Source organism: Grammomys surdaster, unplaced genomic scaffold (assembly GCF_004785775.1).
Source record: "Grammomys surdaster isolate TR1022 unplaced genomic scaffold, NIH_TR_1.0 65, whole genome shotgun sequence".
NCBI lineage: Eukaryota > Metazoa > Chordata > Mammalia > Rodentia > Muridae > Grammomys > Grammomys surdaster.
Genome location: NW_021604567.1, coordinates 12,095,089 through 12,103,347, shown reverse-complemented (window position 1 = coordinate 12,103,347; position 8,259 = coordinate 12,095,089). Strand labels below are relative to the sequence as shown.

Genomic DNA, 8,259 nt, shown 5'->3' with positions numbered 1-8,259 from the left:
CTACATTATGCATTGTATCATTCATGTTAAAACATGCATTAGACACAAATTCAAAAACCATAAATGCAAAGCACAATTTTTTAACAATTGAACAAAAAGAAAATACCTAAGGAACGACATGGAGACTTTCAAAGGACAGGCTCTTTAAGCACCATTTTTTTTTAAAAAAGTGCACAGGTGGATTAGTGTTCAGTTATATACCCTGAAGTGAACCTTTGCCACTAGAAATCACGTATTTTGTCATACAGTATTAACACATATTATAAATGTCCATAGTGTCAAAGGAACAGAACAACCAGCATTCAAAAGCAGCTTTGTCAACTAGGCAGTAAAACTCTCTACCGTACATCTCTCTGTTGTTCATCACTAAATACACTGGTAGAAACTTTCAGATGAAAAAAAAAATGAAGGAGCAGTTACTCTCACATGGCTTTGAAATAATACTCAGAAGGAGCCAGTTTATAATCACTGTCACTAAGAAATTTTGGTGAATTTCTCACCATTCTTCATCAAGTACTTGAGGAAATTATATGGATAGTTCAGTAATAAAACAAGGTTCTTCTCATAAGGAGGCGTATAAACCAACACCATTCCAGTTTGTACAAATAATCTCAGTAAATATGGCAGTCCATACAGCTGGGACATGGATGCATAGGGTAATCTGCAAGAATTTCTACTTACTGTGATCTCCCAAATTTGTAGCTTAGCTGAGTTCCCAACATTACATTGAAGTTCTCCTTTATGCCTTTGATAGCCTCAATAACACCATACTTCTTATTACCTGTATTTCCTTGCAATTTCTTATAATTTGCATAATCCTCAAAAAATTGAATCTACATTCTTCTTGTCAAGAAGATAGAAAAGCTGCCTTTGTCTGGTAATCAATTCCGAGTCATCTACAAACAATTGTTTTAGCTCTTTTGGAATCTTTATTTTAACTTCAACTCTGTTAGTGACTGTTTCTTCATTTTCAACTGTAGGATCTATTCTATTCTTCCTAGGAGGCTGAGGTGTGTCACTGGTTCTGCCCTGATCCTGGGGGGTCATATCCATACTTTATCAGTTGATATTAATTTACATTTACAATTTCACTACTGTGTCTATAAACATGGCTTTCTTCTACACTACCACAACCAGTGGCTCTTATAAGTTTTCTTTCTCTTCTTTCACCATGATCCTTTAGCCTTAGTAGTATCAGTATATGATGGTAGAAGTCTAATTTAGGATTGAGATTCTTTGGTTTCCTATTTTCTGCCCCTTGATGAGTTGTACTACTTTATGGTATTCACCATCCAATGCAGAAAGACATTTCTCTGATCAGGGTTGACTGATGTACTTAACTATAGGACATAAAGATAACTCATTAGGAGTCAGCTTAATACTATGCCCATTTGAGAGAGTAATAGCAATATGTCCTTACCTAAGGCTGAAGGCTTGTCCTGGCCCAATAACAGTGCCTGGCTTATGGGTTTAATCTTGTGTATCAGGGCTTAAATTCAATCTGAGTGTAACTGGCCCTCCAATGGCACATGTACCACTGTTTTAAAAGAGGTGTGTAATTTCAGCCATTATTGTGGTTCCAAGAAATTACAGCTGGTGGCAATTCTTTCTCTTCTGTGGCATGCATAGCACCTTTTAGCTCTGTAAAAACTAGACATTTGTGATGAAGCTTTCAGGCTAGTACTACCCTGTTTTCCCTATATTATATGACCAAATTTTAGTGTATCTTCAGGAACAGAGTCTTGATGTCAAGATTTAAAGGATAATCAAGAGCATTGAAAATACTCTGTAGTTCTGGGAGTATACTGTGATCATATCCTTCTATTCTTTCTCATCCCCCAAACCTTCCAAGAAGTTACAAAACTTCCTATCCACCAAACTTTACATTTTGTTTTTTTAAAATAAAATAAAAATAGTGAGGAAAACTAGTTAATAACAAGAAAAAGCAAAATGTAAAAATCAAATCAATAAGACAAAAACTAGCAAAACAAACACACATGCAAACAACAACAACAACAAAACCCAAAAGTCCACACAAGTAATAGACTCAGTATTGTGTTGACCCACTACTTCTGGGAATGAAATCTAGGATATGGTTAATGATTCCAGTGACAGGCTTTTGGAGAAAAATGATTCTCCCTTTTCTAGCAGGTATTTACTATGTATAGTCTCAAGGCTGAGGATAGGATTTCGTATTCACTTCCTCTTTTCCATGCTATGATTTTATATGCTTTGAACTTGTGAAGGCCTTCTGCATATAGTCACAGATTGTATGTGTTCAAATACATATTAGTCTTGTTGTGTTGGGAAGACATTATTTACTGTGAGTCATTTAAACCTCTAACTTCTGTAATCTTTATTTATTTTTCTCATTCCACGTAAATTTAAAAATCTTTCTTCCTTCCTTCCTTCCTTCCTTCCCTTCCTTCCTTCTTTCTTTCTTTCTTTCTTTCTTTCTTTCTTTCTTTCTTTCTTTCTTTCTTTCTTTCTTTCTTCCTTACCTATTCTCAACTTCATGTGGTAAAAAGAAACCAAGGATAGTCAAAACAATCCTGAACAATAAAAGAACTTCAGGCTGAGTCACCATCCCTGACCTCAAGCTGTACTACAGAGCAGCAGAGACAAAAGTTGTAGGATATTTGTTCAGAAACAGACATGCTGATCAATGGAATCAATTGAAGATCCAGAAATAAACCCAAGGAGCTATGAACACTTGATTTTTGATAAAGAAACTAAAAATATACAATAGAAAAAAGAAACATCTTCAACAAATGGTTCTGGTCTAACTGGATGTCTACTGTTTACATGCAGAAGAAAAAAATATATCCATATTTGTGACCCTGAACAAAACTCAAGTCCATTTGGATTTCAGAACTCAACATAAAGTGAGCAACAACAAATCTCATAGAAGAGAAAGTGAAAAATACCCTTGAATGCACTGGTACAGGAAACAATTTTCTGAACATAATGCTAATGTCTCAGGCTCTAAGGTCAACAATTGACAAGCACGACATCTTGGAACTGAAAGCTTTCGTAAGGCAAAGGATACTGTCAATAGCACAAAATGGCAGCCTACAGATTGAGAATGGATTATCACTAACCCTGCATCTGAAAGACGGTTAATATACAAAATTCATAAAAAACTTCATAAGTTAGATACCAATCACACACACACACACACACACACACACACACACACACACAAATTAAAAATGGGGTATAGAGCTAAACAGAGAATTCCGAACAAATGAATCTCAAATGTCCAAGAAGCACTTAAAGCAATGGTCAAAGTCCTTAGTTATCAGGGAAATTCAAATGAAAATGACTCTGAAGTTCATTTTAAAACCATCAGAATGGCTATGATAGCACATGCCAGTTAGGAAGTAAAGCGAGGGGAACGAACACTGCTCCATTACTGGTTGAAGTGCAAACATGTACAATCACTCTGGAAATTGATTTGGCAGCTTCTCAGAAAACTTAGAATAGTTCTTCCTCAAGATCCAGCTATACCACTTGTGAGCATATACCCAAAAATGATTCACCATCCCACAAAGATCTCTGAATTTAAGTGGAAGGATTTGATGAAGGCATTCCCATAAGATTGAGTGTTCTGAAGTCTCTCACTTTCTAAAGTTATAGATATTTATATTAGTTTTTACCTGTTGATAGAAGACAATTTTCTGATGGGATTTGGGATATTCTTTCATATATGAGTGTAGAAACATGTTGCAAGGAGTTAATTAGTATGTTCTTTTATCAGACTTAAAGTTGCTTTTCCCATAGCTGCATATTATTTACTTATTCTCAGGTTCTTGGGTGCTTTAGTAATGTCATACATGGGTCCCATCTCATGCACTAGGCCTTACATCCAACTAAAGTATGATTAGTTACTTTCAGGATATTTCTGCCACTATTGTGTCAGTATATTTTGTAGCCAGGTCACTATTGTAGAATGGAGTGTTTGAAAACTATGTGATGTTTGTGATTACTTTTATCTTCCAGTAGCAAAATTAGTCCCAGCATCATGAATTTTAGTCAGTAGGAATTGAATCGGGAAATATGCAAAATGGATGGCTGCTAGCTCCCAGCTCTGCTGCTGTGATCTCATACTAGAGTCTGGCACTGACTGGCCACCTCAGTCACTTCAGCCTAGGGCCCACTAGATGTTGGCATGGCTGCTGACACCACTGTCCAGCTCTTCAGCCTCCACGACTCTAGGCATGGCCTCTGGGCCAACTCCACCACACCCCACGGTGCTCAGCTTAACCCCCATACAATAACCACCATCCTCGTGAACAGATATCACAATATTCATTCGGTACCCAGTAGAAATAAGACTCTTAATGCTGAGACCTAACCAATGGATTTATATATTGCAAATACTCAATCACAAGGTACCCACAGAGATTAGGCAAGTTATCCCATCTATCCTAACATTTTCATATCATCTCTGCCAAAGGCTGGTTAAAGCCACACTCATTAATGTCAAAATTAATTTCATTTTTTATATAGCTGAATAATATCCCATGGTGTAAATGCACATTCCCACTATCTATCTATTCATCAATAGATAGACATCTGGGCTCTTTATTAGCTCTCTATCAGATATGGGGTTAGTGAAGATTTTTTCCCAATCTGTAGGTTGCCAATTTGTCTTATTGACTATGTCCTTTGCCATACAGAAGATTTCTAGTTTCATGAGGTCCCATTTATCAATTCTTGATCTTAGAGTGTGAGCCATTGGAGTTCTGTTTAGGAAAATTTCCCCTGTGGCATTGAGTTCAAGGCTCTTTTCCACTTTCTTTACTATTAGATTCAGTGTATCTGGTTTTATGTTAAAGTCTTTGATCCACTTGGACTTGAACTTTGTGCAAGGTGGCAAATATGTGTTTATTTTTCACTTTTCTACATATAGGAAGCCAGTTATACTAGCACCATTTATTGAAGATGCTTTCTTTCTTCCATTGTATATTTTTGGTGTATTTGTCAAAGATCAAGTATCCATGAGTGTATGGCTTTATTTCTGGGTCTTCAATTCTATTGCATTGATTAGTGTGTCTGTCTTTGTACCAATACCATGCAGCTTTTATCACTATTGCTCTGTAGTACAGCTTGATATAAGAGATGGTGATTTCTCCAGCAATCCATTCTTTTATTTTATTTTTTATTCTTTTGCTAATAATTTTTTTCTATTCTGGTTTTCTTTGTTGCTGTTTTGGTTTTTTTTGGCTTTAAAGATGAATTTGAGAAGTGCTCTTTACATGTTTTAGAAAAATTTTTTTTGGGACTTTCATTGAATCTGTAGATTGTAGACATCTAGGCTCTTTATTAGCTCTCTATCAGATGTGGGATTATCTCTTTTTAAGGACAGTCATCTCTTTTTAATATCTTTCAATATTAATGGACTCAACAAACCTATAAAAAGACATAAGCTAACAGACAGGATATGCAAACAGAATCCAGCATTTTGTTGCATGCAAGAAACACATTTAAATAACAAAGACAGACACTATCTCAGAGTAAAGAAATAGAAAAAGGTCTTCCAAGACAATGGTGCCAGGAAACATGCTGGAGTTGCCATTCTAATATCCAATAAAGTAACTTTTCAACCAAAAGTTATCAAGTACTAGGATGAAGGACACTTCATATTCATTAAGGGGAAAATCTACAAAGAGAAAGTCTCAATTCTGAAATCCATGCCCTAAATGCAATAACACCGACATTCATAAAAGAAACTTTTCTAAAACTCAAAACACACATTGAACCCCACACAATAATATTGGAAGATTTCAGTACCCCACTTTCACCAATGAACAGGACATTGAAACAGAAATGTAAGAGAGACACAGTGACGCTAATAGAGGTTATGAACCAAATGGATTTAACAGGTATCTGCAGAACATTTCACCCTAAAACAAAAGAATACATCTTCTCAGTAACTCATGCTACCTTCTTCAAAATCAAACATATTATTGGTCACAAAACAATCCTCAACTAATACAAGAAGAATGAAATAATCCCATGCATCCGATCAGATCACCGTGGCCTAAGAATGGTCTTCAATAACAGCAACAACAACAAAAAGCCCACATACATGTGTAAACTGAACAACTCTCTACTCAATGATAGCTTGGTCAGGGAAGAAATAAAGAAAAAAATTAAAGACTTTTTAGAAATTAGTGAAAATCTTGAAACACCATGTCCATCTTATAGGGCACAATGAAAGTGGTGCTAAGAGAACTTCTGAAATTGCTTAGCTGGTAGACTCAATTTTTAAAGACACTGTTTTTCTTGTTTTTTTATTTCTTATAAAAAAGAAATAGGAGGTAGGATGAAAGCTGAGTCACTAAAGTACTTGTCTTGTAACTCTGAAGACTAGTTTTCAATTTTCAGAATAAGAAAGAGAGAGAGAGAGAGAGAGAGAGAGAGAGAGAGAGAGAGAGAGAGAGAGAGAGAGAAGCACAAAGGAGCACACTTTCCAACACCTCACATTTGTTGGCAACTACTTATTTTTCTAGTACAGGGGGAGGAGGGAAAGTTATGAGGACAGGCAAATCCTCAGTACTTACTGACCAGCAGTGTAGCCTATTATATCAACTCTAGGCTAGTAAAAGATCTGGTTTTGTGCATATGAAAACACATGTGTACTCACACAGAAAGTAGTTCTAGAATTTTATTCAGAGTAAAATTTAAGCCATAAACTCTAGGACTATCTCTCCTAAGTAGACATGTGGGCAGTTTGCATTTGTAGAGAAATAAAGAGATCCGAAGGAAAAAAGATACTGAAGATATTTAAAAGAATGAGTTGGGAAAGACTACATTTGAAAGGTAATGAGGAAACTTTCTATGATGCACAAATATTAAAGAAGGTGATACAAATATAGAGCTAGTCTTAAGATGAGAAAAAGTGACAGATTGCATAGTTCGTCCTTGATATTCCTATGATCAGTAAAGTAGAAATCAAGATGCTAGACTTGAACAAAAAGAAGGGGAAATTTTGAGCTTGGGAGAAAGGTCAAAACTTTGCTGTGTGTGAAGTAATCTATTAAATCAATAGGACAAAAGTACAAAGGTCTCAAAAGATGAATGGAGAGACAGATGGTGTTAGCCAGGAGCCACTTGTCATGGGTCAGGTCAAAGATGCTTAGTAATCTTCTTTGGTAAATTACAACATGGTGTGGATGCCGGGAAGGCTGACCCTGTGCATTTGCAAGGTAGCAAAGATAGGATAGGTGGTTTGTATTAGAAAACAGGAAAGAGTTTAGTTAAAACCAAGATGTAACATTAGATATGTATCTATGTCCTTAAAAATGGAGAGGGAAGATTTTTATTTTTTGGTTTAGAGTTTTTCAAAAATAATCACATGGACAAAACTAATAGCCAGCACATGACAGGGAATCATGGCAAAAGTACAAGAGATTTCTGTAATTGTGTATTTTGCTACCTTTCACATTATTTCCACTGATGATATCATTGTGATTGTCCATTTCAAGACATAACTAGTTTTATTTATTTCAGTTCTCATGAATTTGAGAACTTTTAACATTGGTCATTTTTATTATATGTTTTTTATTTTATTCACAACATAAAATTTTCAGTACTTTAGTTTTCTATGATTTAATAGTGGAGATATAAACTCCATGTATTGTATTTAATCATCATAAAATCAGCTAGATGTGAAAAAACTAAGTGATTTTTTCAGGACTTTTCTGATTTCAATAAAACTGAAGTTTTCAGAGGAGTCTTTGTCCATAAAACATAAAGAGAGCTACCAAAAGCACTATTTTACAGTTATGATATTAATTAAGGACAGTATATGACGTTTGTAACTCTAAATCTCTTTGAGGATAAAAACTGTATGCCAAATTCTAATTTTTTGTTGCTGTTGTTACTGTTTCTGGTACTGAGGACTGACACCAGGGCCTAAAGGCCCTGCTAAGAATGTATATTACAACTGAATCCCCAATGTTAACACTTTCTTATCCTTTCAATTTGTTCTTTGATAAATTCATGCATGTATGCAATGCATTCTGATTAGTGTCACCTCCTTTCTCCTGAGCCTGTTACTCTCCATTCCCTGCAAACTCTTTTCTTGCTATGTCATTTAGTTTTGTTTTGTGACCATCTGAGCACACCATGCTCACCTGTAAGACCATGGCTTCAGAACTACTGGTGGGAACACTCTTTTTTTTGATATTTTATTTACATTTCAGATGTTCTCCTCTTACCCCATTTATACCTGACAGGACCATCTTCCCT

The 8,259-nt window shown here is 35.5% G+C and overlaps 1 pseudogene; it reads right to left on the bottom strand.

Annotated features, from left to right (window-relative positions):
- Nucleotides 1-422: 422 nt before the first annotated feature.
- Nucleotides 423-1,053, bottom strand: LOC114624563 (annotated as a pseudogene).
- Nucleotides 1,054-8,259: the final 7,206 nt, after the last annotated feature.